This window comes from Bemisia tabaci, chromosome 6 (genome assembly GCF_918797505.1).
Source record: "Bemisia tabaci chromosome 6, PGI_BMITA_v3".
Lineage (NCBI taxonomy): Eukaryota > Metazoa > Arthropoda > Insecta > Hemiptera > Aleyrodidae > Bemisia > Bemisia tabaci.
The window spans coordinates 53,300,508-53,313,189 of NC_092798.1; the positions used below are offsets into that span (position 1 = coordinate 53,300,508).

Genomic DNA, 12,682 nt, shown 5'->3' on the forward strand with positions numbered 1-12,682 from the left:
TTTCCTCATAACGCAGTAACCACATTTTACGCCTGATTTGCAGATTTAATAATATTTCTTTCAGAATTCAGATGTGATTGTCTTTCACGAGAGCATAACACGCGGGACCCGCGGGACTTAATGGACGTATATTTATGCTCATAAGATATTTATGCTATATTCATGCGTAGTCATAAGAGTATATGAGGATGCATTAATACCAAAAGGAACTATGTTGCATACAAACCCTCTGCACATAGTTCCTTTTGGTATTAATGCATCCTAATATACTCTTATGACTCTCATAAACTCAATCTTTGGTTTCTTTGTTCACCAAAGAGTAATGCACTTTCATATTGTTCCAAAATTGATCTCAATATTGTGTGATATGAATTTCAATCAGTGAGACGCAATTATCGTGGTTGTATTAATAGAAATCACCGGAAAATATTATGCTTTAATTAAACAACAAGCTAATCCAGGGAACACGGAGAGAGTAACTCCCATCCCATCGTGTAATTTCTCTCGCCAGTCTCTCGTTTTATTCCCATTTTATGGAAATAAAATCAACTTTGGAATAATTTCTCGAATCAACCTCTCAGTAATTGCATGAAGATTTTATTTATGTATCTGCTGCCTCCAAAATATTTTGCATTTCTGAATTTTAAAACTATGCATATTTTACTTTGTTTCAGGTAAGTGTCCTTGTTCGGAATACTTCAAATTTGAGGTCCATACACGATGTAAGTGTAAACCCTTTTCGTTTATTTCGTCCACAAGATTATGCACGTGTGCAAAGTAAAAACTTTAGTAGTTCTGGACGCCAAAATTTTGGGCCTTGATAGCCAACATTTTTTTATTGTATAGAAGCTGCACTTCGGTTCAGGTTGATACCCGTATTAATAATTGTAATTCACTGAAGAGTCAAGTCGTTTGAACCGTAATTTGGTGTCGATGGGGTTGATGTTGTTGTTGCGACTGGTCAAATTGAAGAGAAACATTGAGTGAAACAGTGTGGTTTCCGTTCTGGGGCAGAGATGCAAAATTTCATTAAACTTGACAAAATAAAATTTCATCAATTTTTTTCAAACTTAAACAATAAACCCAGTACGCCTCGAAACGCACAGAAATAGTCCAATCTTAAATTTCCGATTTTGGAGGGGGAAAAATCATGTATCAAAATTTGACGTTCCTTAACGAGCTCATGGATAATCAACGCGGGCTGCATACGCAGCCTCTGAAAAACTATCAAAATTTTAAAAGAACTTAAAATCCCGGTTTTCCTCAAGATGACATCTTATAAAATTCCATCCCTTGCTTAATTTTGCATCTCTGACTGGGGTACAAAAAAGAATCCTCTATGCGTGGGACAAGGTTCCAATCAGGACGGTTCCTATCTGATAACCTCGTTGTAACCATCCGAGAGAAGAAAAATGAATGATCCGCAAGCAGGACCACCAGTATGGCAGGTAGTAATTTCTCCCGGGAATTGATGATGGCAGTTCGGAGGCTGTATCCTCTCCTCGCCTTCCGCTGAAATTCATCGAACAAGTCGGAGAACGGCAAGAAAACATGTGGAGCAGCGTCCACGGTGTTGGTTGCACTTTGTACACACCCACGTGAAACCAGAATCAGATTTCTGTGCAATTCCACGCTCGGTCGCCAGATTTTGTCGCCTCTATCCTACTAAATCTCTTCATCCACAAGAGAAGGGCTTGCGATCAGGGACAATATACTTTGGAGACCCTCCACCAATAATCTGAGCCATTTAATCGAGCATGGCAAAAAATGAATTCGGAGGTCACCGCTTCTCTTCGCGTAATGCTCATTGATGAGCAACGTGTTGAGCAAAACATCAAATGAAAGCCCGATGACGATTCATGAATGTCAGAGTGAGCGATTTGCTAGGCAAATATTTTGAAAATCAGGTTAAAATTCCTGAACCGATTCCTCGACTTTTTGGTCACGAGTCATCATTAGGGGAATCTGAGCGTTGACTCCTGAAGGAAATTCTTACACCGTTGGGAAGATAACGGGGTCTTTCAAATATAGTGCCCCTCAGTCGTGCCAAATAACAACGCCGCCGAATGAACATTCGAGAATAGAGAATTTGCAGGTTTCTGAAATTTGATGAATTTCGTGTTTAAGTGGAAACTACTGAGTGAATTGAACACGAGGATACCCTTGGTTCATGAATTCAACAATTATTGGAGAAGGTTTGACAAAATGATCTAATCTGCCAAAATACAAGTGTGTAAATGAGAAATGCCGCCAGATGACGTCACTAGGCGGTGCATTTTCTCACTTTTAAATCTATTTTTACACTTTTTCCCATATCAGAAAAAAGTCATAATAAATATCGTAAAATCAGCTCATAAAAGAGCATAAAAAATTTGCATGCAAATTCTCCATTGCCTAATTGCTCCAAATGAAATATGTATTTTTGAGGAAATTTATGCATGTTTTTCCTTAAAATTTTCAGATTTTAAAAAAAAAAGTACTATAAAAATTGTTTGATAACTTTAAAAAAATCACAATTTTTTTATTGATTCCGTTTTTTATTGAAGGAAAAATCTGAATGCCTGAAGGCTCAAACGATGTTCTTCCTTAGCGCGGCAGAAACGTGAATAGTTCCTAAGTCGTTGGTGAAGTAGAAAAGATTCAATGGCAATTTTCGTCCCTCTAAATGCATGTAAAACAATCAATGGATGTCTATTGAGGCAGAAAATACGCCTAGTATTTCCACTTGGAACATTACGTTGAGTGGAAATCTTTCACGTATACTGGCCCTCCTCTCAGTATTTTGCCTTGAAGTTTTTAGATGAGCCCACCGTCAATCAGATTATTTCATGAAGCGCTAACGATTTCATTCCAAGGTGGAATTCTAAAGTCTTGAAAGTAAAGTTTTTGAACTTACTTTCTCGCAGAAGCCTCATGGATTCCTTATCTTTTTTCCTTGCCTTCTTAATGAAGATGAAACTGTTGTAACATTGATAACACACGTCTCCAGAAGGTAACTATCAGTTCATGAATGGAAGCTGAGGAAGTGAATTTTTGTTCTCATCGGAGCAACGTAGCTAAGTTAGAAGAGATCTCTCCATGTATCCTCTTCTTACATAGACTAATGGGGTATCCGCCGCGTGACGGGCGTGACGCACGTGTGACACGTTGTAATCGGGGGTTTCTTTGGTTAAGTTGGTTAAGGTTGGTCCAACCCCACTATAAAACATATCGTATTTTAGAACAAGAGAGCCTCACTCTTTTTTACTCGTTTCTGTTAATACTCTGACATTAAATGCGCGACTCCCTATCTCCGATTCCACCTTCATCATTTCAGTAGACATTTCTTTTACATTCCATGTTTCAAAAACCATAATCCGTTTACGTAATTTGTTCCCATAAATCCGTTTATTTCCGTTTGTACCGAGGCAATTTTTATTGGGTCTTTTAACAGTCTTTCTTCTTCCGAGTATCGAGGGATTAGCCCGATGACTCAACCCCCAACGTGGAGGACAGGGGTGTGATTTCGGAGTTTCCTGTCCCAGACAGGTTGCTTCCACTGCAGCTGAGAGCTCCGTCTGCCCTTCCAATGAGTGGTTCATACGTCTTAAAGCCGGTGATCATCTCCACTACCCCATAAGGCAGGGGTTATACCAGCTAGGGTCCGCAGGATTGCTAACAGTCCCTTATACGGTCAACGGTCAAACAGTTTTAATGGTGTAACTTTGGAGATATTTCGGGGGAAACATTTGATTTTTAAAAAAATTAGGAACACTTCCACTTTCCGATTCGAAAATTTACAGAATTGTTGAATTTTTCCTCTAAAATTGTCATTACTATAAAAAATGTTCGCACTGGTGGCATGAAAATCCTGGGGTTTTGACGGACTTTTTTTTTTATTTTTAAAAAATGCGATTAACACTTGTACTTTTTTCCGCGCATGAAATACAAAAGCTCCGGCCTGTAGTTCCCTTGGACTCTCACGGCGCAACATCACCGCGAAAGCACTGTGCGGAGCGAAGGCGTACGGGGGGGAGGGGGTACGGGGGTGGGGGAGGAGGGGGGCTGTGTTCAAAGCTAACGACTGTCGCAACACCGTCGAGATGAATCGCGCTGGTAATTATACCTCTGACTTTATGACTCCGATTTGCCCGCGGATCAACAGATAAAACGCCCCCCCCCCCCCGGTCCCCCAGCCCCCTCCCCCACCCACCCACGCCGCCAGCGTTTAGCGCTCGCATACTCGGCTCGTGGCCGTGGCCGTTTCGTTTTTGGCCAGTTTTCTGCCCGACCCGGGTCCCGCGGCCGAGGCGCCACAACCGGCTCATTAGTGCCACTCCAATTATTCTCGAATTAATCTCCTCTCCCTTTCTAATTTTTTCTCCACTTTGGTCCGGAGCCCGTGTCACTGACTAGTAGTCCGAGTGATCTTGAAAACGTGGGAGGAGCGTAACTTTATCTGAGGCGGGCTGAAAATGTACGGAAATTCCATAAAATGCTGGAGAAAGTCCGGGATTTTCGCCCATAGTTGTATGAAGAAATTAAGTTGCAAATCATGGTGGTTAGTGGTTATCTAGACGTCGTATATAGGACTTAACTTTGAAATTGGCCGGAGGACGAAATCTCCGGCAAAAACAGGGAGTCAATCGCGAAATCGGTGTCGAAATTCGCATCTCTTCTTTTCTCCGTTCAAAGATATTTTTTTTCCGTTTAAAGTTTCTTCATTAAGAAAATTACAAACTTAAAAAAACAACATTTTTACAGGAGGTCATTACTTATGATTGGATGGCAATTTATATAATGATGCAACTGGATAAAAGGGAAGGGTTTAAGGGAGGAGAGATATCGCAGATAATTGTTCCAAGATAATTGAATGTTTAAAAATGATCCAAGACGACCAAGCATAAATCTGGAGCTCTATCCAAACATTTGTTAGAAAATATCAATTTTTGGTTGAAAGAAGCGGCTTCGCTCAAATTGGTTACGGAAATGAAAAAACCCGGCGCGGTGGCTATCATAATACAGTCGCTGTTTGCGCTCTCAAGGAAATGTGGCCACTCGTAGTCTCAGAATGTCTACAGATGGAAGAAATAATATTTCCTGGGTTTTTTATAAGAATGATCAAAATTCCCTGCATGCGCAAAACTGAAAACTGAAAATTTTTTCATGAAAGTCCTTGACTTTCATCATATCCCTGATCCGATGCCATTCCCTGAGTGACCATGCACGGTTTTCAAGACTAGTAGATGAGATTTCAGACGAGTGTTTCTGTCGAGTGTCTGGTTTCTGGAGCATTCCCAGGAAATCGAGGAGCCATACCAAATTCTGCTACTGGCTACTAGATCTTGCGGGGAGCACATGGGCCAAACTGTCCAGTAGCCGCTTCCAGGCAGTTCTTCCGCGCAGGAGTGCAGTAAAACCCCTCGGTTTTTCCTGTGGATGTTGCTGCGAACTCTTTCGCATGCGCCGAAAACTGCGATGAAAAATCGCAAGGGTCGGTCTCGATATGTCGGGTGTAATGTCTGGAAGCATGAATGCAGGAACTTGATTAACGGACTACCAAGGCTTCATCGGAGTCCGACGAAGCGAGTCTGAAGTAAGAACGACGTATGAACATTCGAGGGTTGCCAAATTTCTCCAGCTAAAATATTCATATTTGAGGAAAGTTATGCATATTTTCCCTTGAAATTTTCAGATATTTCAGATCGAATTGCGATCAATATTGTCTGCAAATTTCGGAAAATGAATCATGAGAATTCTTCCAATAATTCCAATTTTATTGAAAGATGTATGACAACGTCTGAAGGCTCTTACGCCGTTGCTCCTTAGCACGGGAATATTCTCCTCGGGCGAGAACACTAAATCCTGGAGCGGGAGCGCGCGAAGGGGAGTTGCGAGAGCGGAAGATCGGAAGAATGCAGCAAAGATAAATGATGCGACGAGTCGAACCGCATTTAACGACGTCGGGTGCCGCATCCGCACTCGGCCAGCCGGCACCCCAAAGTTGAAACTTCTTTTGTCCAACCTCAACCACCCCCCCCCCCCCCGGGCCCCTGGGTGCACTCATTTTTATCGCATTTTTCACACACGCCCGCACCGCAGCCCGTTGGCCCGCTGGCGTGGCCCGCGTGGCGCCACGGATCCCCTTTCAAAGAGAATTTAATAGTAAATAATAGAAACTATGATAAACTGGGAGACCCCGGCCCCGGTCGCTACGGGGGCTCATCCCCGAGGGCGCTTCGCGCTCATGGAAATCATGTGCAAAAAATCGAAAATTTGATGACTTTGGGATAGGGTGTCCCATTTTTTTTAGAATTTTAGAAATTTTAAGCGCCCTTAGGTTCAATCCGCACACGAGGGGTGGTTATAAGGGGGGGGTGTTAGGGGTTGTTTAAAAAAAATTAAATTTAAACGATTTTTACAGGTCGCTGAAACGCGCCAAAGGGCCGCAATTTGATGATGTCATTCAAGATTTGAGCTATCGCTGATTCCATTTCCCGTAAGCTTGGACATGTAGATCGCTTGAGCGACCTCTCAAAATTTTTTAAATTTTTTTTAAAAATACGACCTCTTAGTCTCACCTTTTGTAAAACATTTTAAGCCAAGGAAGCTCAAAACTCCTTAGATTTCAAAAAGAAGAAACCTCCTACGGTCGGCTCGTTTGGAATATTTACGTCTAAGGAATTTATGTCTGAGATTTAAAATCATGAAAATTGACTCTGTATAGATCTTTAGATAAAAACACTCCGAAAAATAAGATTTCCAGGAGTCTACGACAACAAATCTTCCATGGTAGGAGGAAGTAAGATAAATCCTTAGAATTAGTTTTTGCCTCAAAAAACAATGCAAATGTTGCAGCGTTTCAATGCCACTACTCGTGACGTGCGGTTTCTCTATTTAAGTAGAGCTGAGACATTCTTGAGCTGAAGAAGCCAAATCCCAGGTTTCGCGCCAGATAAAATGTTTATGAAATTCTCTCATTCCTAAATAAGACCTTTTTTGGTCTGCTCCTCGGACACATTGGGTCGAGCTGGAGATTTATCTCCAGCCGATACGCGAACATGCATGGGCCTGGCAGACCTCCAGCTGTAACTATGACCAAAACTGAAACTTTCGGAGAGCTTAACGCTTTGGTTGGGAGGATGGAGCATGTTGAGCGGCGTGTATCTCGACGTGCCTAATGACGCGGTAATATATTCGGGAGAAAAGAAAGAGATCTTGAAAATAATAATGCGGCGGTGGTGGCGCGGGCGGCGGGCGTGGAATTCGGTGACCGAAATATTATCTGCGGCCGAGGCGCGCGGCAGCGGCTAGGGCCGTCTCCGACTCGGAGCGCAACGAACTCATCAGAATTTGGCACCCCTCGGGGCCCTCGGCCTCAGGTCCAGCCGCCTCCATTCCTGCCGCATTTCCCCCAAACTCACCACTTTTCCTATTGTCTTTTAAGCTGGATCTGCAGCACTCTTGTGTACTAGAGTCCCTTTATACTGAGAGTCAAGACAATTTGAATCCATTTCTGATTGGTTCCCGTATTTTAGGCCTCCACAGTGTCACAAACGGGAATAAAGATTACATTTTCACCAATTGCAAAGATTATAATCTGGAATGGACCAGGGAATTACGGGTTCGGCAAGGAACAAACGGAATGAGAGGAGGAACGGAGAAAGGCTTTTGAGAATGGGCCGATCAAAGATTACGAAAAACGTTCAATTTCTGTAATCTTTATTCCCGTTTGTGACATCCATGAGCCGAATTGTCTTGACTCTCAGTATAAAGGGACTCTATTGTGTACGATCCCATGGTCGATCGAGCAATTGGATCGCATTTAGAAAATAGGAACCAAAGCGATTACAGTCTTGTAATAATCTTGCTTCTTCGTGGTTATCTAAATCATCTCTCAGAATAGCGAATAGTTTTTGCTTCCCACCAAAAAATGTTTAATGTTAAAGAGAAATAATTGTGTAAATTTTTATACTGTACATATATAGAGTATTTTTTTACGGAAAAAAGAAGTTACATGATATTATCGTGCTGGTTCCTTTTTGCTAAACGCGATCCAATTGATAATTCTTTGATTTTAGGATTTCTTCAAAATTTAAAAGTAGCGTAACGATGCGATGTGTCAGGTACTCGTACAGCAAATTTCACCAATAATGATTTTGAAAACCTAAAAAATTACTGAGAAAATTATTTATGGGAATTTTTTTTCTTTTTAAGTGACAGGCTTACGTAAGCCTGCGTTGGATCCTTCCATTTTCCCCCTCGGAAGGCCCCCTCTCTCCCTTTAAGTAGTTTACGCAATACTTGAACAGCCCGAAAGAGCTCCCCGCAACATTTGAAAATCCAGTTTATCGTCCTTATTTTTTAGACAACCCGGCAACTTGGTTCGCGTGAACTTCCGAGTGACGAGACATCGGAAACAAGCCAAAATTCGGATCTTTTCAACAGGCAGCGCGAATCCAGAAGAGGAGGAGGAAGAACAAGAAGAAGAAAAGCAAGGACAGGAAAATGAAGAGCAATAAAAAGAAGAAAAAGGAGAGGAAAAGTCTGAAGATGGACACTTAGCTCACGCGTTGTCAAGCCTTGGGCTCCTCGTGAGCGCTCACAATTAAATAATCTAGGAAGAGAAATTTTTCGGTGACATCGGAGGTACTCGAGTAGCGGAAAGAGGGAGAGGACCCGGACAGAACAATTAACCGAAGATGAGAGTTGTGAAGTTGAATTACGACTGTACGAGTTGCTGCAATCAACAAATTGCTCGAATTTGCTTACTTGCCCACACCCCACAGCCGCCGCCGCCGCCGCCGCCGCCGCCGCACAGTGGATCAAGTCAATGGGAGAGGTCGGACAAAATTTGGAAACTTTAAACGCTTATAACTCCGTTTATACGAAACTTTGAGGTTCTAAAAGTGGCTCCATTGGTTTCCTTGTGAAATTTTCTTCATGAAACACACCTTGAAATCTAAAATGTGACGAAATAAACACCAAAATTTGCAGTTTTAATAAAAAAGTCCATGTCCGGCCTTTCTAATTGACTCGATTCACTGTGCGCTGCCGACTCAAGAATGTAATTTACTTTATGCGCCCTGTGTCACGTTTAATTGAGCTTGTCAAATTGAAAATAAACACTCCCAGAACCAGGTCCGTCCGTTTCGCTCTTCGTTTTCGAGTCTATTGAAAGCAACCGCAGCCTCTCACTGCTGATTAAATTCGCATGGATTAATACGAGGACTGTTATTTTCAACTCATAAAACGCGAGTCAACCCTCAAGTAAGATAAACGAGTTCATTTCGAAGCAATAAAAGTATATTTTCATTTCAAATATCTCCAAAAACTTCGGGTGTCTACCGGCCCGAAAAATCCAGAAATAATGCTGATTTTTTAATTCGGTCCGGATGTACTGAAAAAGTACGGAAATTCTGCGAAAAGGTTCGCCCTGGTATAAATTGGCCGTAGAATCTGTGTTCCAAAATACCATAGACCTACAGTCGGCTGTAAGATTTCCAATAGCTTCTATAGCCGGCACCACAATTTCTTATAGTCTTTTATAGCCGATGGCGATTAATAAGCAACAGCCTGGCGATAAAGTGTATGCTAAACGTTACTAATTACGGATGCTAGGACTTAGTGAGTTTTTGGACAACCGCTCTCTTTTTGGGCCACAGTATCTTAATTTAATTTGCGAGGAAAGCTCCGTACTTTTGAAGGATGCCTGCCATTCCTAATATGTTGGAGCGCATTCAATGTCGTATGATACTGTGCAATACCTCTGGTGCGAAATAGTTGCTTCAAGCGCCGCGGTACGCTGCGGCGCGGCGGGCGGGCAGCCAGCGCCGAACGCGCATTGGCGCCTACAAACCTAACAGGGATACTTCACGCATTGCGCAATGCGTGAAGTATCCCTGTTAGGTTTGAAGGCGCCAATGCGCCGCCGCTCCGCTTTGTGTTAGGCTCTAATATTTAATCTCGCGAAGTCAGTGTATTTCAACTCATGATTTTGAAATGTTTGCACACTCTGTATGGATTATTCTCATTTTAATTGATGAAAAAAAATATGTAGTAAAGGAAAATATAATGTGCGTTTTGTAAATATTAAGGTGATTCCGTACAAACTTAAGGATTTACAAAACATAAGAATCTCTACACAATTTCTTATATCCGTTTATAGCCGATGGCGAAAAAGCAACAGCCAGGCGACAAAGTGTGAAGCCTGGCGATAGGAACTATAGCCCGGCTGTATAATTTTGTATCGCTTTGTGTAGCCCGGCTGTATGATTTTTTCCACTTTCTACAGACAGCTGTATGATTTTCTATCGCCCTCTTCAGTCGGCTAAGAACTCCTATGTTATTTTGAAACGCAGCTCCTATCGCCAATTTTTACCAGGGTGGAATCTTTTGCTTTGTAACAAGTTTATTTAGGAGAGCCTTGAAAAGGCTACCATTGAGCTTCGAATTTCCTGGACGTTATTTTTGTCGCGATTTGCGCATGAATTTCGAAATGTAGTATTTTGTCACCGAAAGGTGCTGATGAAGTTCTGAATTTGTCTGCTGATGAGGTAGTGAAAATTTGGGAAAGTGCTGTAAAAGTACTGATTTCTTGCCAGCCAGTTTTAGTTCTATAAGAGCTCTTCTTTACACTGCCTATCCTCTATGGTGTCGGGGTAAATGTTAAATGTGGGTCAAAAGAAATTCAATTTGGGTCAAAATAGGCTTGTCTGTATCCACTAAATCTCCAATATCTCCGTCTCGAAGTTATAAAACTGGACAAACATGATTTGCGTATCAAAAAAGCTCATACATCCATTTTGGACTTTGACTGCCTGAAATATGCATCCTTTTTGAGTAACGATAATTAATTAACTTTAACCTCTATAGAAGAAATATATACTACCTATTTCGTTTTTTATTTAAAATATTGATAAAAATTTCATTTTAATTTATAAGTGGACCAACAGGCTGGACACTGTTATTTTTATATCCTTGATGCCTGTGGTCCATTCGTTGGTCGATGGAAGTGACGAAACTGAAGTCTGAAATCCAGAGCATCGTGGCACGGGAATCGGATTTCAAAGCCCCTCGCCCTGGCTTGCCTCGAGTTTCGCGAAATCTAGGTCAAATCCAACAGCGGACTCGGAGCTCGGGTTTCCAGGATCTCACGGTTTTGGAACCTCCTAGAAACTCGACTCGTTGTCAGGCAGCTTCAAGTCGCCTTTTTAAAACCAAAACACGGGCACGCGACTTTTCAAGTGTCGCCGCGAACTTAATCCCGTGTCTATCAACGCGATACAAGCCGCGCTTCATTGGGTGTCCCCTGTCCCATTGACTTCTTTGCTCCGGGATCACTAATTGAAATGATTCCATCGTAAAACACGTTACAGGTTGCACGCCCTTATCAATCCTTGATTAATTTTCTTTTTCCCGTCAAAATCAGTCAATTTCTTCTTACTCTGGTTTTTCTCAAAATAAAATAAAGAAATTGTTTTTAAAACAGTGAATTTCCTTCGGAAAAGAAATCATTTTTTAAAAAAATCTTTAACGAACTGTCATCTAAAACTCGTACCAACACGAGTGCTATCTCCACCATACCTTCTCTCCTTGCATTATCAATCCGTTTTTGTTTTAAAGCTAACGAAGGGAGTGAATTTTGAGACGACGCAGTCAGAATACTCGTTTTCGTAGCTTTGAGCTTTGAGGCGGTAATGTCTAATGGCTATACTGCCGTGCTGAGGAAAAACGCAGTATGAGCCTCCAGGCGTTGCCAAATTTTCTTCGATAAAACACGAATTCCCTGGTAAATTGATGAATATTTTTTTTCCAATTTTTCATAGAATTTCGTTTGTATTTGGATCTACAGTTCCTGAAAATTTCAAGGAAAACTATTCATAATTTTCCTCACAAATAAACAATTTATCGAAGGAAATTTGGCAACTCTCGAATGTTCTTACGGCGTTCTTCCTTAGCGCGGCAGAACGGGTGAGCTCATAATTCTACTCGGGTAACATTGTTGAAAACATAGTGAGGACAAACGCCGCATGAGCCTTCAGGCGTTGCCAAACTTTCTTTGACGAATCAGAATTTTCGGGAATGTTTATGAATATTCCTCTTCGGATTTTTCGGAGGATTTCGTTCAAAATTTGATCTAAAAAGTCTGAAATTTTCAAGAAAGAACATTCATAACTTTCTTCAAAAATGACCATTTTATGATTAAAAATTTGGCAACATGCTGATGCTGATACGTCGTTTTTCCGGGCGCACGGCAGTGTAAGTACATGGATAAACGGTTCCAAGTGCTTTAAGTTGCCTCCGAGGAGAGCGAGAGTTTCTTGGGTCTTCGCACAGGTCGAATGCACAAGTTGCAAGGCCACCATTTGATTGTATTTAAATGCCACAAGCGCTACGCCTCCCCCCCCCCCCCGCCCCCTCCCCCCACAAAATTATTGCCTGTCCCTCCCCCTCCTCCTCCCCGGTTCCAGCCTCACACTCCAACAGTGCTGCCAAACTTCATCATCAAGCAAATTCGTCACATGTAACTATGTTCAACGATAGTCTCGCAATACGTTAGCCGTGTTTCAGAATCAAATGTTGAGTTCCTGAGAAGTCAGTCAAATTTCACCGCAGTGAAAAATCGTGAAATTTAGCCTTTGAACCTAAAATTTTACAGTACACTTGTGATTATTATTTTCAAATTTTTCAAAAATGGTAT

At 41.8% G+C, this 12,682-nt stretch overlaps 1 protein-coding gene across 4 annotated transcripts in view; it reads left to right on the forward strand.

The window, feature by feature from the left end:
* LOC109042004 (uncharacterized) overlaps nucleotides 1-12,682 on the forward strand; it is a 349,059-nt gene that overhangs the window by 121,716 nt on the left and 214,661 nt on the right. The window lies entirely within an intron of this gene.